General features: G+C 40.5%; 3 non-coding genes across 3 annotated transcripts; all 3 read left to right on the top strand.

Moving 5' to 3' along the window:
* Positions 1–9879: 9879 nt before the first annotated feature.
* TRNAT-AGU (transfer RNA threonine (anticodon AGU)) lies at positions 9880–9953 on the top strand. Its single transcript has one exon. It is a non-coding gene; the product is annotated as a tRNA-Thr (tRNA).
* Positions 9954–11409: 1456 nt separating this feature from the next.
* TRNAT-CGU (transfer RNA threonine (anticodon CGU)) lies at positions 11410–11482 on the top strand. The gene has a single exon. It is a non-coding gene; the product is annotated as a tRNA-Thr (tRNA).
* An 8341-nt stretch (positions 11483–19823) lies between these two features.
* On the top strand, positions 19824–19897 carry TRNAT-AGU (transfer RNA threonine (anticodon AGU)). Its single transcript has one exon. It is a non-coding gene; the product is annotated as a tRNA-Thr (tRNA).
* The last annotated feature ends 6109 nt before the right edge of the window (positions 19898–26006 follow it).

Raw genomic sequence — 26006 nt, 5'->3', positions numbered from 1 at the left:
CTTCATGATTTTTTCTTTTAAAGAATTCAAGAAATGAAATTGGGTTTTATAGGAGTACCTGTTTATTAAAACATATTAATACTTGCGTAGTGATTGAGTATGTTTTCGTGTTTAAGATTACAATACATATAAAGAAGAATTTATAGCAGGAAACACATTTTCATCATCAACAATGAATTATTTATGCATTTCTTACTATTAATGTTGGTGCTGTGGCTTAGTGGGTAAAGCGCCTGTCTCGTAAACAAGAAATCCTGAGTTCAAAGCTCAGCAGCATTTAACTGTTTTCTCCATGCTTTCCGAATAATTTTCATCAAACAAGTGTTGAATACAATTTAAGTATAAACATCTGGTTCTATGAACTTTAGCATAAGTTATCTTAAAAATTGAATAAAATGCTTGGTATTGTGAAGATTTTTGTAGGAATGCATTGACTGAAATAGGGAAAAGAAAATGACAAAGAACACGATAGAGGTGACTGATCACTCTATTGTTGAATTCAACTAATCCATTCTTCAGCAAAGTATATTTTAAAATGATATGAATAGGGTAAACTTCAAATTAGAGAGGTGTTTTTGAATAAGTGAAGAGTCTTCATTCATCTTAAGTGTTTGAGTAGAGAAGTGTGTGAACTTAGAAAAGAATATGAAAGTGAAAAAGCAATATTCTCTTGAACACCATAAAGAAAAGTGTTTCAAATTTAAGAATCAAGTGGGTGCTGTGGCTTAGCTGGTTAAAGCGCCTGTCTAGTAAACAGGAGATCCTGAGTTCAACTCTCAGCCGTGCCTTGCTTTTCTCATTGTTATATAACAAATCATTTTCATTAGGTCTTATTCCTATACAATTAAAATATAAAGTCTGATTCATCTTACTGTTGAACAGATCATCTTAAACCTTATAAAAACCCAAGTATTTTCAAGATTATAGAATGAATACTGTTATTGCAAAATGAAAAAAATACATGTCTATGAGAAAGACGTAGATGAAATGTCTACCTAGATTGGAGCAATAATATTACCTTCATGAAAAAAAATTGTAAAGAATTCAAGAAATGAAATTGGGTTTTATAAGAGTACCTGTTTATTAAAACATATGAATCCTTGCGTAGTGATTGAGTATCTTTTCATGTTTAAGATTACAATACATATAAAGAAGAATTTATAGCAGAAAACACATTTTCATCATCAACAATAAATTATTTATGCATTTTTTACTATTACCGTTGGTGCTGTGGCTTAGTGGTTAAAGCTCCTGTCTCGTAAACAGGAAATCTTGAGTTCAAATCTCAGCAGCATTTAACTGTTTTCTCCATGCTTTCCGAATAATTTTCATCAAACAAGTGTTTAATACAATTTAAGTATAAACATCTGGTTCTATGAACTTTAGAATAAGTTATCTTAAAAATTAAATAAAATGCTTGGTATTGTGAAGATTTTTGTAGGAATGCATTGATTGAAATAGGGAAAAGAAAATGACAAAGAACAAGATAGAGGTGAATGATCACTCTATTGTTGAATTCAACTAATCCATTCTTCAGCAAGGTATATTTTAAAATGATATGAATAGGGTAAACTTCAAATTAGAGAGGTGTTTTTGAATAAGTGAAGAGTCTTCATTCATCTTAAGTTCATGAGTAGAGAAGTGTGTGAACTTAGAAAAGAATATGAAAGTGAAAAAGCAATATTCTCTTGAACACCATAAAGAAAAGTGTTTCAAAATTAAGAATCAAGTGGGTGATGTGGCTTAGCTGGTTAAAGCGCCTGTTTAGTAAAAAGGAGATCCTGAGTTCAACTCTCAGCAGCGCCTTGCTTTTCTCATTGTTATATAACAAATCATTTTCATTAGGTCTTATTCCGATACAATTAAAATATAAAAGTCTGATTCATCTTACTGTTGAACAGATCATCTTAAACCTTCTAAAAACCCAAGTATTTTCAAGATTATAGAATGAATACTGTTATTGCAAAATGAAAAAATTATATATCTATGAGAAAGACGTAGATGACATTTCTACCTAGATTTGAGCAATATTAATACCTTCATGAAAAAAATTGTAAAGAATTCAAGAAATGGAATTGGGTTTTATAAGAGTACCTGTTTATTAAAACATATTAATCCTTGCGTAGTGATTGAGTATCTTTTCGTGTTTAAGATTACAATACATATAAAGAAGAATTTATAGCAGAAAACACATTTTCATCATCAACAATTAATTATTTATGCATTTTTTACTATTAACGTTGGTGCTGTGGCTTAGTGGTTAAAGCGCCTGTCTCATAAACAGGAAATCATGAGTTCGAATCTCAGCATCACCTAACTGTTTTCTCCATGCTTTCCGAATAATTTACATCAAACAAGTGTTGAATACAATTTAAGAATAAACATCTGGTTCCATGAACTTTAGAATAAGTTATCTTAAAAATTAAATAAAATGCTTGGTATTGTGAAGATTTTTGTAGGAATGCATTGACTGAAATAGGGAAAAGAACATGACAAAGAACAAGATAGAGGTGAATGATCACTCTATTGTTGAATTTAACTAATCCATTCTTCAGCAAGGTATATTTTAAAATGATATGAATAGGGTAAACTTCAAATTAGAGAGGTGTTTTTGAATAAGTGAAGAGTCTTCATTCATCTTAAGTGTTTGAGTAGAGGAGTGTGTGAACTTAGAAAAGAATATGAAAGTGAAAAAGCAATATTCTCTTGAAAACCATAAAGAAAAGTGTTTCAAATTAAAGAATCAAGTGGGTGCTGTGGCTAAGCTGGTTATAGCACCTGTTTAGTAAAAAGCAGATCCTGAGTTCAAATCTCAGCAGCGCCTTGCTTTTCTCATTGTTATATAACAAATCATTTTCATTAGGTCTTATTCCGATACAATTAAAATATAAAAGTCTGATTCATCTTACTGTTGAACAGATCATCTTAAACCTTATAAAAACACAAGTATTTTCAAGATTATAGAATGAATACTGTTATTGCCAAATGAAAAAAATACATATCTATGAGAAAGACGTAGATGAAATTTCTACCTAGATTTGAGCAATATTAATACCTTCATGATTTTTTCTTTTAAAGAATTCAAGAAATGAAATTGGGTTTTATAGGAGTACCTGTTTATTAAAACATATTAATACTTGCGTAGTGATTGAGTATGTTTTCGTGTTTAAGATTACAATACATATAAAGAAGAATTTATAGCAGGAAACACATTTTCATCATCAACAATGAATTATTTATGCATTTCTTACTATTAATGTTGGTGCTGTGGCTTAGTGGGTAAAGCGCCTGTCTCGTAAACAAGAAATCCTGAGTTCAAAGCTCAGCAGCATTTAACTGTTTTCTCCATGCTTTCCGAATAATTTTCATCAAACAAGTGTTGAATACAATTTAAGTATAAACATCTGGTTCTATGAACTTTAGCATAAGTTATCTTAAAAATTGAATAAAATGCTTGGTATTGTGAAGATTTTTGTAGGAATGCATTGACTGAAATAGGGAAAAGAAAATGACAAAGAACACGATAGAGGTGACTGATCACTCTATTGTTGAATTCAACTAATCCATTCTTCAGCAAAGTATATTTTAAAATGATATGAATAGGGTAAACTTCAAATTAGAGAGGTGTTTTTGAATAAGTGAAGAGTCTTCATTCATCTTAAGTGTTTGAGTAGAGAAGTGTGTGAACTTAGAAAAGAATATGAAAGTGAAAAAGCAATATTCTCTTGAACACCATAAAGAAAAGTGTTTCAAATTTAAGAATCAAGTGGGTGCTGTGGCTTAGCTGGTTATAGCGCCTGTCTAGTAAACAGGAGATCCTGAGTTCAACTCTCAGCCGTGCCTTGCTTTTCTCATTGTTATATAACAAATCATTTTCATTAGGTCTTATTCCTATACAATTAAAATATAAAGTCTGATTCATCTTACTGTTGAACAGATCATCTTAAACCTTATAAAAACCCAAGTATTTTCAAGATTATAGAATGAATACTGTTATTGCAAAATGAAAAAAATACATGTCTATGAGAAAGACGTAGATGAAATGTCTACCTAGATTGGAGCAATAATATTACCTTCATGAAAAAAAATTGTAAAGAATTCAAGAAATGAAATTGGGTTTTATAAGAGTACCTGTTTATTAAAACATATGAATCCTTGCGTAGTGATTGAGTATCTTTTCATGTTTAAGATTACAATACATATAAAGAAGAATTTATAGCAGAAAACACATTTTCATCATCAACAATAAATTATTTATGCATTTTTTACTATTACCGTTGGTGCTGTGGCTTAGTGGTTAAAGCTCCTGTCTCGTAAACAGGAAATCTTGAGTTCAAATCTCAGCAGCATTTAACTGTTTTCTCCATGCTTTCCGAATAATTTTCATCAAACAAGTGTTTAATACAATTTAAGTATAAACATCTGGTTCTATGAACTTTAGAATAAGTTATCTTAAAAATTAAATAAAATGCTTGGTATTGTGAAGATTTTTGTAGGAATGCATTGATTGAAATAGGGAAAAGAAAATGACAAAGAACAAGATAGAGGTGAATGATCACTCTATTGTTGAATTCAACTAATCCATTCTTCAGCAAGGTATATTTTAAAATGATATGAATAGGGTAAACTTCAAATTAGAGAGGTGTTTTTGAATAAGTGAAGAGTCTTCATTCATCTTAAGTTCATGAGTAGAGAAGTGTGTGAACTTAGAAAAGAATATGAAAGTGAAAAAGCAATATTCTCTTGAACACCATAAAGAAAAGTGTTTCAAAATTAAGAATCAAGTGGGTGATGTGGCTTAGCTGGTTAAAGCGCCTGTTTAGTAAAAAGGAGATCCTGAGTTCAACTCTCAGCAGCGCCTTGCTTTTCTCATTGTTATATAACAAATCATTTTCATTAGGTCTTATTCCGATACAATTAAAATATAAAAGTCTGATTCATCTTACTGTTGAACAGATCATCTTAAACCTTCTAAAAACCCAAGTATTTTCAAGATTATAGAATGAATACTGTTATTGCAAAATGAAAAAATTATATATCTATGAGAAAGACGTAGATGACATTTCTACCTAGATTTGAGCAATATTAATACCTTCATGAAAAAAATTGTAAAGAATTCAAGAAATGGAATTGGGTTTTATAAGAGTACCTGTTTATTAAAACATATTAATCCTTGCGTAGTGATTGAGTATCTTTTCGTGTTTAAGATTACAATACATATAAAGAAGAATTTATAGCAGAAAACACATTTTCATCATCAACAATTAATTATTTATGCATTTTTTACTATTAACGTTGGTGCTGTGGCTTAGTGGTTAAAGCGCCTGTCTCATAAACAGGAAATCATGAGTTCGAATCTCAGCATCACCTAACTGTTTTCTCCATGCTTTCCGAATAATTTACATCAAACAAGTGTTGAATACAATTTAAGAATAAACATCTGGTTCCATGAACTTTAGAATAAGTTATCTTAAAAATTAAATAAAATGCTTGGTATTGTGAAGATTTTTGTAGGAATGCATTGACTGAAATAGGGAAAAGAACATGACAAAGAACAAGATAGAGGTGAATGATCACTCTATTGTTGAATTTAACTAATCCATTCTTCAGCAAGGTATATTTTAAAAAGATATGAATAGGGTAAACTTCAAATTAGAGAGGTGTTTTTGAATAAGTGAAGAGTCTTCATTCATCTTAAGTGTTTGAGTAGATGAGTGTGTGAACTTAGAAAAGAATATGAAAGTGAAAAAGCAATATTCTCTTGAACACCATAAAGAAAAGTGTTTCAAATTAAAGAATCAAGTGGGTGCGGTGGCTAAGCTGGTTATTGCACCTGTTTAGTAAAAAGGAGATCCTGAGTTCAAATCTCAGCAGCGCCTTGCTTTTCTCATTGTTATATAACAAATCATTTTCATTAGGTCTTATTCCGATACAATTAAAATATAAAAGTCTGATTCATCTTACTGTTGAACAGATCATCTTAAACCTTATAAAAACACAAGTATTTTCAAGATTATAGAATGAATACTGTTATTGCCAAATGAAAAAAATACATATCTATGAGAAAGACGTAGATGAAATTTCTACCTAGATTTGAGCAATATTAATACCTTCATGATTTTTTCTTTTAAAGAATTCAAGAAATGAAATTGGGTTTTATAAGAGTACCTGTTTATTAAAACATATTAATACTTGCGTAGTGATTGAGTATGTTTTCGTGTTTAAGATTACAATACATATAAAGAAGAATTTATAGCAGGAAACACATTTTCATCATCAACAATGAATTATTTATGCATTTCTTACTATTAATGTTGGTGCTGTGGCTTAGTGGGTAAAGCGCCTGTCTCGTAAACAAGAAATCCTGAGTTCAAAGCTCAGCAGCATTTAACTGTTTTCTCCATGCTTTCCGAATAATTTTCATCAAACAAGTGTTGAATACAATTTAAGTATAAACATCTGGTTCTATGAACTTTAGCATAAGTTATCTTAAAAATTGAATAAAATGCTTGGTATTGTGAAGATTTTTGTAGGAATGCATTGACTGAAATAGGGAAAAGAAAATGACAAAGAACACGATAGAGGTGACTGATCACTCTATTGTTGAATTCAACTAATCCATTCTTCAGCAAAGTATATTTTAAAATGATATGAATAGGGTAAACTTCAAATTAGAGAGGTGTTTTTGAATAAGTGAAGAGTCTTCATTCATCTTAAGTGTTTGAGTAGAGAAGTGTGTGAACTTAGAAAAGAATATGAAAGTGAAAAAGCAATATTCTCTTGAACACCATAAAGAAAAGTGTTTCAAATTTAAGAATCAAGTGGGTGCTGTGGCTTAGCTGGTTAAAGCGCCTGTCTAGTAAACAGGAGATCCTGAGTTCAACTCTCAGCCGTGCCTTGCTTTTCTCATTGTTATATAACAAATCATTTTCATTAGGTCTTATTCCTATACAATTAAAATATAAAGTCTGATTCATCTTACTGTTGAACAGATCATTTTAAACCTTATAAAAACCCAAGTATTTTCAAGATTATAGAATGAATACTGTTATTGCAAAATGAAAAAAATACATGTCTATGAGAAAGACGTAGATGAAATGTCTACCTAGATTGGAGCAATAATATTACCTTCATGAAAAAAAATTGTAAAGAATTCAAGAAATGAAATTGGGTTTTATAAGAGTACCTGTTTATTAAAACATATGAATCCTTGCGTAGTGATTGAGTATCTTTTCATGTTTAAGATTACAATACATATAAAGAAGAATTTATAGCAGAAAACACATTTTCATCATCAACAATAAATTCTTTATGCATTTTTTACTATTACCGTTGGTGCTGTGGCTTAGTGGTTAAAGCTCCTGTCTCGTAAACAGGAAATCTTGAGTTCAAATCTCAGCAGCATTTAACTGTTTTCTCCATGCTTTCCGAATAATTTTCATCAAACAAGTGTTTAATACAATTTAAGTATAAACATCTGGTTCTATGAACTTTAGAATAAGTTATCTTAAAAATTAAATAAAATGCTTGGTATTGTGAAGATTTTTGTAGGAATGCATTGACTGAAATAGGGAAAAGAAAATCACAAAGAACAAGATAGAGGTGAATGATCACTCTATTGTTGAATTCAACTAATCCATTCTTCAGCAAGGTATATTTTAAAATGATATGAATAGGGTAAACTTCAAATTAGAGAGGTGTTTTTGAATAAGTGAAGAGTCTTCATTCATCTTAAGTGTTTGAGTAGAGAAGTGTTTGAACTTAGAAAAGAATATGAAAGTGAAAAAGCAATATTCTCTTGAACACCATAAAGAAAAGTGTTTCAAATTTAAGAATCAAGTGGGTGCTGTGGCTTAGCTGGTTAAAGCGCCTGTCTAGTAAACAGAAGATCCTGAGTTCAACTCTCAGCAGTGCCTTGCTTTTCTCATTGTTATATAACACATCATTTTCTTTAGGTCTTATTCTGATACAATTAAAATATAAAAGTCTGATTCATCTTACTGTTGAACAGATCATCTTTAACCTTATAAAAACCCAAGTATTTTCAAGATTATAGAATGAATACTGTTATTGCAAAATGAAAAAAATACATATCTATGAGAAAGACGTAGATGAAATGTCTACCTAGATTGGAGCAATATTATTACCTTCATGAAAAAAAATTGTAAAGAATTCAAGAAATGAAATTGGGTTTTATAAGAGTACCTGTTTATTAAAACATATGAATCCTTGCGTAGTGATTGAGTATCTTTTCGTGTTTAAGATTACAATACATATAAAGAAGAATTTATAGCAGGAAACACATTTTCATCATCAACAATGAATTATTTATGCATTTCTTACTATTAATGTTGGTGCTGTGGCTTAGTGGGTAAAGCGCCTGTCTCGTAAACAAGAAATCCTGAGTTCAAAGCTCAGCAGCATTTAACTGTTTTCTCCATGCTTTCCGAATAATTTTCATCAAACAAGTGTTGAATACAATTTAAGTATAAACAACTGGTTCTATGAACTTTAGAATAAGTTATCTTAAAAGTTAAATAAAATACTTGGTATTGTGAAGATTTTTGTAGGAATGCATTGATTGAAATAGGGAAAAGAAAATGACAAAGAACAAGATAGAGGTGAATGATCACTCTATTGTTGAATTCAACTAATCCATTCTTCAGCAAGGTATATTTTAAAATGATATGAATAGGGTAAACTTCAAATTAGAGAGGTGTTTTTGAATAAGTGAAGAGTCTTCATTCATCTTAAGTTCATGAGTAGAGAAGTGTGTGAACTTAGAAAAGAATATGAAAGTGAAAAAGCAATATTCTCTTGAACACCATAAAGAAAAGTGTTTCAAAATTAAGAATCAAGTGGGTGCTGTGGCTTAGCTGGTTAAAGCGCCTGTTTAGTAAAAAGGAGATCCTGAGTTCAACTCTCAGCAGCGCCTTGCTTTTCTCATTGTTATATAACAAATCATTTTCATTAGGTCTTATTCCGATACAATTAAAATATAAAAGTCTGATTCATCTTACTGTTGAACAGATCATCTTAAACCTTCTAAAAACCCAAGTATTTTCAAGATTATAGAATGAATACTGTTATTGCAAAATGAAAAAATTATATATCTATGAGAAAGACGTAGATGGCATTTCTACCTAGATTTGAGCAATATTAATACCTTCATGATTTTTTTTTTAAAGAATTCAAGAAATGAAATTGGGTTTTATAAGAGTACCTGTTTAATAAAACATATTAATACTTGCGTAGTGATTGAGTATGTTTTCGTGTTTAAGATTACAATACATATAAAGAAGAATTTATAGCAGGAAACACATTTTCATCATCAACAATGAATTATTTATGCATTTTTTACTATTAACGTTGGTGCTGTGGCTTAGTGGTTAAAGCACCTGTCTCGTAAACAAGAAATCCTGAGTTCAAAGCTCAGCAGCATTTAACTGTTTTCTCCATGCTTTCCGAATAATTTTCATCAAACAAGTGTTGAATACAATTTAAGTATAAACATCTGGTTCTATGAACTTTAGCATAAGTTATCTTAAAAATTGAATAAAATGCTTGGTATTGTGAAGATTTTTGTAGGAATGCATTGACTGAAATAGGGAAAAGAAAATGACAAAGAACAAGATAGAGGTGACTGATCACTCTATTGTTGAATTCAACTAATCCATTCTTCAGCAAAGTATATTTTAAAATGATATGAATATGGTAAACTTCAAATTAGAGAGGTGTTTTTGAATAAGTGAAGAGTCTTCATTCATCTTAAGTGTTTGGGTAGAGAAGTGTGTGAACTTAGAAAAGAATATGAAAGTGAAAAAGCAATATTCTCTTGAACACCATAAAGAAAAGTGTTTCAAATTTAAGAATCAAGTGGGTGCTGTGGCTTAGCTGGTTAAAGCGCCTGTCTAGTAAACAGGAGATCCTGAGTTCAACTCTCAGCAGTGCCTTGCTTTTCTCATTGTTATATAACACATCATTTTCATTAGGTCTTATTCCGATACAATTAAAATATAAAACTCTGATTCATCTTACTGTTGAACAGATCATCTTTATCCTTATAAAAACCCAAGTATTTTCAAGATTATAGAATGAATACTGTTATTGCAAAATGAAAAAAATACATATCTATGAGAAAGACGTAGATGAAATGTCTACCTAGATTTGAGCAATATTATTACCTTCATGAAAAAAAATTGTAAAAAATTCAAGAAATGAAATTGGGTTTTATAAGAGTACCTGTTTATTAAAACATATTAATCCTTGCGTAGTGATTGAGTATCTTTTCGTGTTTAAGATTACAATACATATAAAGAAGAATGTATAGCAGAAAACACATTTTCATCATCAATAATAAATTATTTATGCATTTTTTACTACTAACGTTGGTTCTGTGGCTTAGTGGTTAAAGCGCCTGTCTCATAAACAGGAAATCATGAGTTCAAATCTCAGCATCACCTAACTGTTTTCTCCATGCTTTCCGAATAATTTACATCAAACAAGTGTTGAATACAATTTAAGAATAAACATCTGGTTCTATGAACTTTAGAATAAGTTATCTTAAACATTAAATAAAATGCTTGGTATTGTGAAGATTTTTGTAGGAATGCATTGGCTGAAATAGGGAAAAGAAAATGACAAAGAACAAGATAGAGGTGAATGATCACTCTATTGTTGATTTCAACTAATCTATTCTTCAGGAAGGTATATTTTAAAATGATATGAATAGGGTAAACTTCAAATTAGAGAGGTGTTTTTGAATAAGTGAAGAGTCTTCATTCATCTTAAGTGTTTGAGTAGAGAAGTGTGTGAACTTAGAAAAGAATATGAAAGTGAAAAAGCAATATTCTCTTGAACACCATAAAGAAAAGTGTTTCAAATTTAAGAATGAGGTGGGTGCTGTGGCTTAGCTGGTTAAAGCGCTTGTCTAGTAAACAGGAGATCCTGAGTTCAACCCCCAGCAGTGCCTTGCTTTTCTCATTGTTATATAATACATCATTTTCATAAGGTCTTATTCCGATACAATTAAAATATAAAAGTCTGATTCATCTTACTGTTGAACAGATCATCTTTAACCTTATAAAAACCCAAGTATTTTCAAGATTATAGAATGAATACTGTTATAGCAAAATGAAAAAAATACATATCTATGAGAAAGATGTAGATGAAATGTCTACCTAGATTGGAGCAATATTATTACCTTCATGAAAAAAAATTGTAAAGAATTCAAGAAATGAAATTGGGTTTTATAAGAGTACCTATTTATTAAAACATATCAATCCTTGCATAGTGATTGAGTATCTTTTCGTGTTTAAGATTACAATACATATAAAGAAGAATTTATAGCAGAAAACACATTTTCATCATCAACAATAAATTCTTTATGCATTTTTTACTATTACCGTTGGTGCTGTGGCTTAGTGGTTAAAGCTCCTGTCTCGTAAACAGGAAATCCTGAGTTCAAATCTCAGCAGCATTTAACTGTTTTCTCCATGCTTTCCGAGTAATTTTCATCAAACAAGTGTTGAATACAATTTAAGTATAAACATCTGGTTCTATGAACTTTAGAATGTTATCCTAAAAATTAAATAAAATACTTGGTATTGTGAAGATTTTTGTAGGAATGCATTGATTGAAATAGGGAAAAGAAAATGACAAAGAACAAGATAGAGGTGAATGATCACTCTATTGTTGAATTCAACTAATCCATTCTTCAGCAAGGTATATTTTAAAATGATATGAATAGAGTAAACTTCAAATTAGAGAGGTGTTTTTGAATAAGTGAAGAGTCTTCATTCATCTTAAGTGTTTGAGTAGAGAAGTGTGTGAACTTAGAAAAGAATGGAAAGGGGCGACCACTCGGTCCCCCCGAACGTATGGCGGAGTGCCTCGATCCCCCCGGGAAGCCATTTTTGGGCGGGAGGCGCGTCTTGGCTGGTATGCCCGAAGCGGCGTAGCCGGGGCGCGCTTTTTCCCGCCCTAGAGTGGGCTGGCCTAGACACCGACGTAGCCAGCCCCACCCTAGGGGCAGGCAGGGGCGGGTTCTCGCCCGCCCTGAAGACGGATAAAAAGAGACGCAAGACCAGAAGACGTCCTCTTGTTCTTGTGCTCCGAAGCTGCACCTCCTCGCTACCCGTGAGCTCGGGACAGAACGAATAGCCAATTTTGAGCGTTTTGATCTTTTTTCTTTGTCTTTTAGATACTTTGTCGGAGAGATGCCCAAGAAAGGCGTAAAGAGAATGACGACCGACCAGATGGTGCGGGCCCTTTTCAAAGAGATGTCCGACATAAAGAAACGGTTGGCGGAGCGAGACGGGGAGGAGGGTTCGGGCCCTGCGCCGGCTGGAGGGAGACCTAAGAGGCCAAAAAGGGTTCCAGCCGGTGGAGACGTCCCGGTTCCCTCTGCCCCGCTCGAGGCGCCGACCCCAGTACCGATGGAGGGGAATCCGATCCCCGTTGTCGTCACACCGACATCCAATGAAGACATGCCCCCCGAGCTGGCAGCACAGCTAGCAGCATGGTTGGGGGATAGTAGTGATGGCGCCACGGCTGCCGAGGCACAGGCGTTGATAAAAGGGCTGCGTGAGAAGAGAGATGCAGCTAAAGTGACTGTGCCGTTGGCGGGAATAGACAAGCCGCAAGCGGCAGAAACAGCGTCCGGTTCAGGTAAGCGGCCATTGCCGATTGCAAGGGACGAGTCAGCACCCTCTCGTAGAGAGAGATTGGGACAACATGTGCCTTTAGCTATAAAGGAAAAGATCTGGGCGGGGGAATATGTGAATATTTTCTCCTTGCTTGTTGATCATTACGAGGTGGAGCATGTTAAGAGTCAGAAGGACCTAATGCACCCGAGTGTTTGGCGCGCAAAAATGGCCGCCTTTAAGGTAAATGAGAATATTGGCAACTGGGGCAATGCGTGGGGTATTTTTACATCGATTTTGGGGGAACGTAGGCCCGAGTTGCTTCCTGAGTTTCCCATTTATCAATCACGAATCATGGGTTACTCGACAGCGTATCAGGGAAACCATTGGTTCTGTTATGACAATCTGTTCAGGAAAGAAAAGGAGCATAACAAGGGTTTGACTTGGGATTGTTACGATTCTGTCACATGGGATAAAATGAAAGAATCAGGAATGTTAAAAATGCCATTGGTCGGGAGCAATGTTGTTGATTACTCCCGCCAAAATGTGGGGACGCCCTTTCGACCAAGTACGAGCACCGACGATTATTCGAGACCCGCAGGCAATACAGGGAGAAAGGGTTTCTGCTTTAATTTCAACAAAGGGAAATGTACCAGGCCTCCGGGATCGTGTAAATTCAAACACGAATGTAGTACTTGTGGGTCATCCCATCCTGAGTCATCGTGCAGAGCCAGAACGAGTGAGAATGGGGGTAAGGGAGGCGCCAAACAGGTCTAAGTTAGTCCGAGGGGCGCCTTTACCAACCCCGATTGATACCTTGGCAATGATCCCCTGGCTCAGCGAATACCCGGATCGTGCTTCTGCTGGGGTGCTGCGGAACGGTTTTTCACACGGTTTCCGCATCCCGGTGGGGGACTTTCAGGGTGTAGGGATGTGCAAAAATCAACTCTCCGTTTTACAACATACATCTGTAGTACAAGAGAAGATTCAGAAAGAGGTTAGGCGGGGACGGGTCGCTGGCCCGTTTAGTGTACCCCCGGTACCGAATTTTGTCTGTTCTCCGTTAGGGGTGGTCCCCAAGAAGGACCCAGGTGAGTTTCGTTTGATCCATAATCTGTCTGCTCCACATGGTCTTTCGGTGAACGATGCAATTGATCCAGAAGTTTGTTCGGTGCGATACGCATCGTTTGACGAGGCAGTAGCCATCTTGAATCGCCTGGGGCCCGGGACGTTGATGGCGAAATCAGATATCGAGTCAGCGTTCCGGTTGCTCCCGGTACACCCAGACGACCAGCGTCTTCTGGGATTCGGGTTTCAGGGGTCATTTTACATGGATAGGTGTATGCCAATGGGATGCTCTATATCATGTGCTTATTTTGAGAAATTTAGTACTTTCCTGCAATGGGTGTTCACTAAGAAAACGGGTTTCCGAAATGTAATGCACTACCTTGACGACTTTTTGTTCCTTGGCCCCGCCGGAAATCCCGAATGTGCCCAGGCCTTAGCTGAATTCTGTGTGTTGATGGGTCATTTTGGCGTGCCATTGGCACCGGGTAAAACTATGGGTCCCACGACTTGCCTCGAGTTTTTGGGGATCGAGTTGGACTCAAGGGAGGGGTGTTTCCGTTTACCAGCTAGCAAAGTGCTGACATTCAGGGCAGCCCTCCAAGTATGTTTAAATGCATCTAAGGTTACACTGCATCAGTTGCAACAATTGGTGGGAAAGTTGAACTTTGCCTTGAGGGTGATCCCAATGGCCCGCCCCTTTTCCCGCTCAATTGCCCAGGCGATGGTTGGCCTAAAGGAGGGTCATCATCGCACGAGGTTATCGGCTGAGGTCCGCCAGGACATGCGGATTTGGTTAGCATTTTTGGCGGACTTCAATGGCCGAGTCGTCTGGAACAAGCCAGCCGTGTCCTCCGAAGAGTTGGGGCTATGGACAGATTCAGCCGGAAGCATAGGCTTTGGCGCCATCTTCGGCACAAAATGGTCTGCACAAAGGTGGCCCCCATGGTGGCACGAGAAGGGGCTGACGAGTAATATCGCTTTCCTTGAACTATTTCCCATTCTGGTGGCCCTGAGAACATGGCCAGAAGGTTTCAGAGATCATTCTGTCGTGTTCTGGTCCGACAATATGACCATTGTAGAATGCATCAATAGCCAGGCAGCCCGTTGTAAATTGATTTTGAGGCTGCTCAAAGAAATTGTCTTACTGTGTATGCGACTGAACGTGATATTCAGAGCAAAACATGTCCCGGGGGTGATGAATCAGGCTGCTGATGCACTGTCTCGTTTTCACATGCAGGCTTTCTCGGGTTTCCTTCCGTCAGCGGACCCAGAGCCGGCACCCTTCCCCGAAGCTCTCTGGTCTCTCGGTGCCCCGAACTTCGTCACCTCGTGGGAGAGAGTCTAGCACCCAGGACAAGGAAGGCATATGAAGGGGCGTTTCAGGCCTATTTAGCCTTTTTGGGGGCAGAGAGAAGGGGACTTTGGGGTCTGGAAGAGTGGGTAGTACATTTTCTGATGTCCTTACGTAGGGCTGGGAAGTCGGTGGCTACGGCCCAAAGGCATCGTGCCGCCATTTCCTTTGTTGCCAGGGCCCATGGCATCCAGGACCCGACAGCGTCTTTTACAGTACAAAAGGCGCTGCGTGGGTGGCAACGCCTAGAGGGTCGCAGAGTAGACGTGAGACGACCGATAGGTCTAGATAGGTTGTCCCTGTTACTGGCCACACTCCCTAACACATGTTCGTCTCCTTTCGAGACCTGTTTGTTCCGGACTGCATTTACGCTAGCATTTCACGGGGCTATGAGGATAAGTGAGCTGGTTGCAAGGAACAAACAGGATGTGGCGGGGGGCTTGTGCAGGGAACATGTTCAGATCAGGGGCGATGCGATGATTGTCTCCTTTCTCAGGTCCAAGACCGACCAAGATGGGAGGGGGGACTGCACGATCATTCGCAGGACCCCCGGGTCATCCATGTGTCCGGTTCAGTGCTTAGAAGATTACCTAGCACGAAGGGTGGCATCATGGGGGGGGACATTGTTGAGGCATGCAGACGCCACCCCGCTGACGAGGTTTCAGTTTCAGCGGGTGCTTGCAATGGCCATTGCCGCAGCGGGCTTGGACCCGGGCGAATTTGGGACCCATTCCTTTCGAATAGGGGCTGCCACTGAAGCTACAGCCAGGGGTCTTAATGTAGAACAAGTGAAACGAGTGGGGCGTTGGTCCTCCAATTGTTATAAGAGGTATGTGCGATTGCACATGTTGTGAAGCTGTAATCATGTACTCACGCTTCTTGTCTTTTGTTTGTTTTCAGTTGCGCAAGCCTACGCGGCAGGGCGGACTGTACAGTCGACCCAACACCAGGCCAGCGGTCGCACATCACCGGCTGTGAGGAAGGAGGTGTGGGTCGTGGGCCACTCATACGTGAGACGGGCCGCAGACGTATTCAAAGCAGGTGACATGATTCACGTACCTGGGGAATACGGGTACAGAGTGTCCTTCTACGGAAGGGGCGGTCTCTGTATTGACCAGTTTCAAGCATTCTTTGAGGGTTTGTTAGAGCGGATGAGGTCACCGCCGTCCATAGTCATAGTACATTTGGGGGGCAATGATTTGGTCACCACCGGTAGACGACTTCTCCTCGAGGCTATGCTTTCCACGGTAAGTTGGTTAGCAAGGAGAGTTCCGGGGTGCATAATTGCGTGGTCTCATATGATCCCACGAAAAGTGTGGCGGGGGGCTATCTCGATCCCTGCTTTGAATCATTCTGTTAGAAAATTGAATAACAAAGTGAGTAGGTTGTTCCGTTCCAAGACATTGCATTCGATCTCGCATAGTTGTATTAATGATGACAGTATGTATTTGGGGGATGGTGTGCATTTGTCGAGGGTGGGGAATGAGTTACTCATAGGAGACTTCTTAGCTTGGTTAAAATCGTTAAAACATGACCTTTAGGTAGGAGTTTTGTGGGGGGTCCGGATAGCCGGTCAACTATCCGGACCTGTGGCGGTAAGGTCATGATCGGTGAGCACTAATTGGTAGATCCCTATGAGTGGGCGTCACCCAACACGGATGGGAGCGCTCGGGAGAGGTGGCCATTGGCCCCTCAATGGGGAGGCGGTCCCGTCTAAGGGCGGGTCGCCGGAAGTAAAGGAAAGGCGGTCAAAGCCCCTTCCTTTGTAGGAGGGGTTACAGCCCCCTCCTGGGGAATTTCCCGGGGCCTGTGTCATCTGCGACGGCAGATGCGGTAAGTTGTGTGGGGTGGGGGGAGGTCCACGATACCTTCTAGATACCACACACAAGTCTTAGAACGACCTTTAAATGGCGTCGAGTCTTAAGTGCCCCCGTCAAGTCAAGGGAAATTGTTAGTAGTTGCACTTGAGGTAAGCCTCTGTGCTGTCGCCCCTCCCAAGTGGGAGGGGTAAGTCTGGTTAGGGATCTTGACACCGGTTATGACCTTGCCGTTGGCCCTTAAACGTTAGGATGTACAATTTCAGTGTTTTAGAGAATGTTTTTGTAGGATGCTAGTTCGGCTAGGAGAACCTCTGTATTAGAGAATATGTTAAGGTTAGCCAAACATCGCAATGTGATAATGAAATTGTACATAACATGAAACGTTTAATGTTTTAATTTTTTGTTTTAATAAATACGGCCGGGAGGGTCACTCCCTCCCACATCCAAAAACTTTAAGAACTGTTTCCGGTTTCCCTCCTTTTGGGGATTGTGTTGAGAGGGGGTGGCGGGTATCTCAGCCATATGGAAAGGGGCGACCACTCGGTCCCCCCGAACGTATGGCGGAGTGCCTCGATCCCCCCGGGAAGCCATTTTTGGGCGGGAGGCGCGTCTTGGCTGGTATGCCCGAAGCGGCGTAGCCGGGGCGCGCTTTTTCCCGCCCTAGAGTGGGCTGGCCTAGACACCGACGTAGCCAGCCCCGCCCTAGGGGCAGGCAGGGGCGGGTTCTCGCCCGCCCTGAAGACGGATAAAAAGAGACGCAAGACCAGAAGACGTCCTCTTGTTCTTGTGCTCCGAAGCTGCACCTCCTCGCTACCCGTGAGCTCGGGACAGAACGAAGAGCCAATTTTGACCCACCCACCAGCCCCTGAGGACAGCAAGTTGTTGTGCAATAAAGTGATTTTTATAAGTATGTTTTCCGTTTCGTTGACAGGCTGTGAAAGTATCAGTTTGTTGTAGATCATAATAAAGTATGGTGAATATCGTGTAAGTTGTTACGATTAAAATGTTCTGATGTAGTGTTGCATTTTAAGCATGTTCTTTCGGTCGTAGCGACCAATGTTGTCATAGGTTTGATTAAAAATTGTCGTATTTATTTTGGTAGGCGGTAAGGTCATGATCGGTGAGCACTAATTGGTAGATCCCTATGAGTGGGCGTCACCCAACACGGATGGGAGCGCTCGGGAGAGGTGGCCATTGGCCCCTCAATGGGGAGGCGGTCCCGTCTAAGGGCGGGTCGCCGGAAGTAAAGGAAAGGCGGTCAAGGCCCCTTCCTTTGTAGGAGGGGTTACAGCCCCCTCCTGGGGAATTTCCCGGGGCCTGTGTCATCTGCGACGGCAGATGCGGTAAGTTGTGTGGGGTGGGGGGAGGTCCACGATACCTTCTAGATACCACACACAAGTCTTAGAACGACCTTTAAATGGCGTCGAGTCTTAAGTGCCCCCGTCAAGTCAAGGGAAATTGTTAGTAGTTGCACTTGAGGTAAGCCTCTGTGCTGTCGCCCCTCCCAAGTGGGAGGGGTAAGTCTGGTTAGGGATCTTGACACCGGTTATGACCTTGCCGTTGGCCCTTAAACGTTAGGATGTACAATTTCAGTGTTTTAGAGAATGTTTTTGTAGGATGCTAGTTCGGCTAGGAGAACCTCTGTATTAGAGAATATGTTAAGGTTAGCCAAACATCGCAATGTGATAATGAAATTGTACATAACATGAAACGTTTAATGTTTTAATTTTTTGTTTTAATAAATACGGCCGGGAGGGTCACTCCCTCCCACATCCAAAAACTTTAAGAACTGTTTCCGGTTTCCCTCCTTTTGGGGATTGTGTTGAGAGGGGGTGGCGGGTATCTCAGCCATATATGAAAGTGAAAAAGCAATATTCTCTTGAACACCATAAAGAAAAGTGTTTCAAATTTAAGAATCAAGTGGGTGCTGTGGCTTAGCTGGTTAAAGCGCCTGTCTAGTAAACAGGAGATCCTGAGTTCAACTCTCAGCCGTGCCTTGCTTTTCTCATTGTTATATAATAAATCATTTTCATTAGGTCTTATTCCGATACAATTAAAATATAAAAGTCTCATTCATCTTACTGTTGAACAGATCAGCTTTAACCTTATAAAAACCCAAGTATTTTCAAGATTATAGAATGAATACTGTTATTGCAAAATGAAAAAAATACATATCTATGAGAAAGACATAGATGAAATGTCTACCTAGATTGGAGCAATATTAATACCTTCATGAAAAAAAATTGTAAAGAATTCAAGAAATGAAATTGGGTTTTATAAGAGTACCTGTTTATTAAAACATATCAATCCTTGCATAGTGATTGAGTATCTTTTCGTGTTTAAGATTACAATACATATAAAGAAGAATTTATAGCAGAAAACACATTTTCATCATCAACAATAAATTATTTATGCATTTTTTACTATTACCGTTGGTGCTGTGGCTTAGTGGTTAAAGCTCTTGTCTCGTAAACAGGAAATCCTGAGTTCAAATCTCAGCAGCATTTAACTGTTTTCTCCATGCTTTCCGAGTAATTTTCATCAAACAAGTGTTGAATACAATTTAAGTATAAACATCTGGTTCTATGAACTTTAGAATGTTATCCTAAAAATTAAATAAAATACTTGGTATTGTGAAGATTTTTGTAGGAATGCATTGATTGAAATAGGGAAAAGAAAATGACAAAGAACAAGATAGAGGTGAATGATCACTCTATTGTTGAATTCAACTAATCCATTCTTCAGCAAGGTATATTTTAAAATGATATGAATAGGGTAAACTTCAAATTAGAGAGGTGTTTTTGAATAAGTGAAGAGTCTTCATTCATCTTAAGTGTTTGAGTAGAGAAGTGTGTGAACTTAGAAAAGAATATGAAAGTGAAAAAGCAATATTCTCTTGAACACCATAAAGAAAAGTGTTTCAAATTTAAGAATCAAGTGGGTGCTGTGGCTTAGCTGGTTAAAGCGCCTGTCTAGTAAACAGGAGATCCTGAGTTCAACTCTCAGCAGTGCCTTGCTTTTCTCATTGTTATATAATAAATCATTTTCATTAGGTCTTATTCCGATACAATTAAAATATAAAAGTCTGATTCATCTTACTGTTGAACAGATCAGCTTTAACCTTATAAAAACCCAAGTATTTTCAAGATTATAGAATGAATACTGTTATTGCAAAATGAAAAAAATACATATCTATGAGAAAGACGTAGATGAAATGTCGACCTAGAATGGAGCAATATTATTACCTTCATGAAAAAAATTGTAAAGAATTCAAGAAATGAAATTGGGTTTTATAAGAGTACCTGTTTATTAAAACATATGAATCCTTGCGTAGTGATTGAGTATCTTTTCGTGTTTGAGATTACAATACATATAAAGAAGAATTTATAGCAGAAAACACATTTTCATCATCAACAATACATTCTTTATGCATTTTTTACTATTACCGTTGGTGCTGTGGCTTAGTGGTTAAAGTTCCTGTCTCGTAAACAGGAAATCCTGAATTCAAATCTCAGCAGCATTTAACTGTTTTCTCCATGCTTTCCGAGTAATTTTCATCAAACAAGTGTTGAATAGGATTTAAGTATAAACATCTGGTTCTATGAACTTTAGAATGTTATCCTAAAAATTAAATAAAATACTTGGTATTGTGAAGATTTTTGTAGGAATGCATTGATTGAAATAGGGAAAAGAAAATGACAAAGAACAAGATAGAGGTGAATGATCACTCTATTGTTGAATTCAACTAATCCATTCTTCAGCAAGGTATATTTTAAAATGATAGGAATAGGGTAAACTTCAAATTAGAGAGGTGTTTTTGAATAAGTGAAGAGTCTTCATTCATCTTAAGTTTATGAGTAGAGAAGTGTGTGAACTTAGAAAAGACTATGAAAGTGAAAAAGCAATATTCTCTTGAACAGCATAAAGAAAAGTGTTTCAAACTTAAGAATCAAGTGGGTGCTGTGGCTTAGCTGGTTAAAGCGCCTGTTTAGTAAAAAGGAGATCCTGGAAAGGGGCGACCACTCGGTCCCCCCGCACGTATGGCGGAGTGCCTCGATCCCCCCGGGAAGCCATTTTTGGGCGGGAGGCGCGTCTCGGCTGGTATGCCCGAAGCGGCGTAGCCGGGGCGCGCTGTTTCCCGCCCTAGAGTGGGCTGGCCTAGACACCGACGTAGCCAGCCACGCCCTCGGGGCAGGCAGGGGCGGGTTTACGCCCGCCCGGAAGACGGATAAAAAGGGACGCAAGACCAGAAGACGTCCTCTTGTTCTTGTGCTCCGAAGCTGCACCTCCTCGCTACACGTGAGCTCGGGACAGAACGAAGAGCCAATTTTGAGCGTTTTGATCTTTTTCTTTGTCTTCTAGATACTTCGTCGGAGAGATGCCCAAGAAAGGCGCAAAGAGCATGACGACTGAGCAGATGGTTCGGGCCCTCTTTAAGGATATGTCCGACATAAAGAAACGGCTGGCGGAGCGAGACGGGGAGGAGGGATCGGGCCAACCACCGGCTGGAGGGAGACCTAAGAGGCCGAGAAGGGTTCCAGCCGGGGGAAGTGTCCCGGCTCCCTCTGCCCCGCTCGAGGTGCCGACCCCGCTACCGATGGAGGGGAATCCAATCCCCGTTGTCATCACCCCGACATCCAACGAGGATATGCCCCCCGAGCTGGCAGCACAGCTAGCAGCATGGTTGGGCGATAGTACTGAGGGCGCCACGGCTGCCGAGGCACAGGCGCTGATAAGAAAGCTGCGTAAGGAAAAAGAAGCAGCCAAGGTGACCGCACCGGTGGCGGTGATAGATAAGCCGCAAGTTGTAGACGCAGCATCCGGTTCAGGTAAGCGGCCATTGCCGATCGCAAGGGACGAGTCAGCACCCTCTCGTAGAGAAAGATTGGGGCAGCATGTTCCCTTAGCAATAAAAGAAAAGATTTGGGCGGGGGAATACGTGAATATATTTTCCTTGCTTGTCGATCATTATGAGCTAGAGCATGTCAAGAGTCAGAAGGACCTAATGCATCCAAGTGTCTGGCGCGCAAAAATGGCCGCCTTTAAGGTAAATGAGAATATTGGCAACTGGGGCAATGCGTGGGGTATTTTTACATCGATTTTGGGGGAACGTAGGCCCGAGTTGCTTTCTGAGTTTCCCATTTATCAATCACGAATTATGGGTTACTCGACAGCGTATCAAGGTAACCATTGGTTCTGTTATGACAACCTGTTCAGGAAAGAAAAGGAGCATAACAAGAGTTTGACGTGGGACTGTTACGATTCTGTGACATGGGATAAAATGAAAGAATCAGGAATGTTAAAAATGCCATTGGTGGGGAGCAATGTTGTTGATTACTCCCGCCAAAATGTGGGGACGCCCTTTCGGCCAAATACGAGCACCGACGATTATTCGAGACCCGCAGGCAATACAGGGAAAAAGGGTTTCTGCTTTAATTTCAACAAAGGGAAATGTACCAGGCCTCCGGGATCATGTAAATTCAAACATGAATGTAGCACTTGTGGATCGTCCCATCCTGAGTCATCGTGCAGAGCCAGAACGAGTGAGAATGGGGGTAAGGGAGGCGCCAAACAGGTCTAGGATAGTCCGAGGGGCGCCTTTACCAACCCCGATTGATACCTTGGCAATGATTCCCTGGCTCAGCGAATACCCGGATCGTACTTCTGCTGGGGTGCTGCGGAACGGTTTTACACATGGTTTCCGCATCCCGGTAGGGGACTTTCAGGGTGTAGGGACGTGCAAAAATCAACTTTCCGTTTTACAACATACATCTGTGGTGCAAGAGAAGATTCAGAAAGAGGTTAGCCGGGGGCGGGTCGCTGGCCCGTTTAGTGTACCCCCGGTACCGTATTTTGTCTGTTCTCCGTTAGGGGTGGTCCCCAAGAAGGACCCAGGTGAGTTTCGTTTGATCCATAATTTGTCTGCTCCACACGGTCTTTCGGTGAACGATGCAATTGATCCAGAGGTTTGTTCGGTGCAATACGCATCGTTTGATGAGGCAGTAGCCATCTTGAATCGCCTGGGGCCCGGGACGTTGATGGCGAAATCAGATATCGAGTCAGCGTTCCGGTTGCTGCCGGTACACCCAGACGACCAGCGTCTTCTGGGATTCGGGTTTCAGGGGTCATTTTACATGGATAGGTGTATGCCAATGGGATGCTCTATATCATGTGCTTATTTTGAAAAATTCAGTACTTTCCTGCAATGGGTGTTCACTAGGAAAACGGGTTTCCGAAATGTAATGCACTACCTTGACGACTTTCTGTTCCTTGGCCCCGCCGGAAATACCGAATGTGCCCAGGCCTTAGCTGAATTCTGTGTGTTAATGGGTCATTTTGGCGTGCCATTGGCACCAGGTAAGACTATGGGTCCCACGACTTGCCTCGAGTTTTTGGGGATCGAGTTGGACTCTAGGGAGGGGTGTTTCCGTTTACCAGCTAGCAAAGTGTTGAAATTCAGGGCAGCCCTCCAAGTATGTTTAACTGCATCTAAGGTTACACTGCATCAGTTGCAACAATTGGTGGGGAAGTTGAACTTTGCATTGAGAGTGATCCCAATGGCCCGCCCCTTTTCCCGCTCAATCGCCCAAGCGATGGTTGGCCTAAAGGAGGGTCATCATCGCACGAGGTTATCGGCCGAGGTCCGCCAGGACATGCGTATTTGGTTAGCATTTTTGGCGGACTTCAATGGTCGAGTCGTCTGGAACAATCCAGCCGTTTCCTCTGAAGAGCTTGGGCTATGGACAGATTCAGCGGGAAGCATAGGCTTTGGCGCCATCTTCGGCACAAAATGGTCTGCACAAAGGTGGCCCCTATGGTGGCACGAGAAGGGGCTGACGAGTAATATTGCTTTCCTTGAACTGTTTCCCATCCTGGTGGCCCTGAGAACCTGGCCCGAAGGGTTCAGAGATCATTCTGTCGTGTTCTGGTCTGACAATATGACCGTCGTAGAATGCATCAATAGTCAGGCAGCCCGTTGTAAATTGATTTTGAGGCTGCTCAAAGAAATTGTACTACTGTGTATGCAACTGAACGTGATATTCAGAGCAAAACATGTCCCGGGGGTGATGAATCAGGCGGCTGATGCACTGTCTCGTTTTCACATGCAGGCTTTCTCGGGTTTCCTTCCTTCAGCGGACCCAGAGCCGGCACCCTTCCCCGAAGCTCTCTGGTCTCTCTGTGCCCCGAACTTCGTCACCTCGTGGGAGAGAGTCTAGCACCCAGGACAAGGAAGGCATATGAAGGGGCGTTTCAGGCCTATTTAGCCTTTTTGGGGACTGAGAGAGGGGGACTCTGGGGTCAGGAAGAGTGGGTTGTACATTTTCTGATGTCCTTACGTAGGGCTGGGAAATCGGTGGCTACAGCCCAAAGGCATCGTGCCGCCATTTCCTTTGTTGCCAGGGCCCATAATATCCAGGACCCGACAGCGTCTTTTGCAGTACAAAAGGCGCTGCGTGGGTGGCAACGCCTTGAGGGTCGCAGAGTAGATGTGAGACGACCGATAGGTCTGGATAGGTTGTCCCAGTTGCTGGCCACACTCCCTACCACATGCTCGTCTCCTTTCGAGACATGTTTGTTCCGGACTGCATTTACGCTGGCATTCCACGGGGCTATGAGGATAAGTGAGCTGGTTGCAAGAAACAAACAGGATGTGGCGGGGGGGTTGTGCCGGGAACACGTTCAGATCAGGGGCGATGCGATGATTGTCTCCTTTCTCAGGTCCAAGACCGACCAAGATGGGAGGGGGGACTCCACGATCATTCGCAGGACCCCCGGGTCCTCCATGTGTCCGGTACAGTGTTTAGAAGATTACCTAGCACGAAGGGTGGCATCATGGGGGGGGACATTGTTGAGGCATGCAGACGCCACCCCGCTGACGAGGTTTCAGTTTCAGCGGGTGCTTGCAATGGCCATTGCCGCAGCGGGCTTGGACCCGGGCGAATTCGGGACCCATTCCTTTCGAATAGGGGCTGCCACTGAAGCTACAGCCAGGGGTCTTAATGTAGAGCAAGTGAAACGAGTGGGGCATTGGTCCTCCAATTGTTATAAGAGATATGTGCGATTGCACATGATGTGAAGCTGTAATCATATACTCACGCTTCTTGTCTTTTGTTTGTTTTCAGTTGCGCAAGCCTACGCGGCAGGGCGGACTATGCAGTCGACCCAACACCAGGCCAGCGGTCAGACATCACCGGCTGTGAGAAAGGAGGTGTGGGTCGTGGGCCACTCATACGTGAGACGGGCCGCAGACGTATTCAAAGCAGGTGACATGATTCACGTACCTGGGGAATACGGGTACAGAGTGTCCTTCCACGGAAGAGGCGGTCTCTGTATTGACCAGTTTCAAGCATTCTTTGAGGGTTTGTTAGGGCGGATGAGGTCACCGCCGTCCATAGTCATAGTGCATTTAGGGGGCAATGATTTGGTCACCACCGGTAGACGACTTCTCCTGGAGGCTATGCTTTCCACGGTAAGTTGGTTAGCGAGGAGAGTTCCGGGGTGCATAATTGCATGGTCTCATGTGATCCCACGAAAAGTGTGGCGGGGGGCTATCTCGATCCCTGCTTTGAATCATTCTGTTAGAAAATTGAATAACAAAGTGAGTAGGTTGTTCCGTTCCAAGACATTGCATTCGATCTCGCATAGTTGTATTAACGATGACAGTATGTATTTGGGGGATGGTGTGCATTTGTCAAGGGTGGGGAATGAGTTACTCATAGGGGACTTCTTAGCTTGGTTAAAAACGTTAAAACATGACCTTTAGGTAGGAGTCTTGTGGGGGGTCCGGATAGCCGGTCAACTATCCGGACCTGTGGCGGTAAGGTCATGATCGGTGAGCACTAATTGGAAGATCCCTATGAGTGGGCGTCACCCAACATGGATGGGAGCGCTCGGGAGAGGTGGCCATTGGCCCCTCAATGGGGAGGCGGTCCCGTCTAAGGATGGGTCGCCGGAAGTAAAGGAAAGGCGGTCAAGGCCCCTTCCGTTGTAGGAGGGGTTACAGCCCCCTCCTGGTGAATTTCCCGGGGCCAGTGTCATCTGCGACGGCAGATGCTGTAAGTTGTGTGGGGTGGGGGGAGGTCCACGATACCTTCTAGATACCTCACACGAGTCTTCGAACGA

This window comes from Lissotriton vulgaris, chromosome 12, assembly GCF_964263255.1.
Source record: "Lissotriton vulgaris chromosome 12, aLisVul1.2, whole genome shotgun sequence".
Classification (NCBI taxonomy): domain Eukaryota; kingdom Metazoa; phylum Chordata; class Amphibia; order Caudata; family Salamandridae; genus Lissotriton; species Lissotriton vulgaris.
Note: the sequence above shows the minus strand (reverse complement) of the source record. Positions and strands in the feature narration are given on the sequence as shown.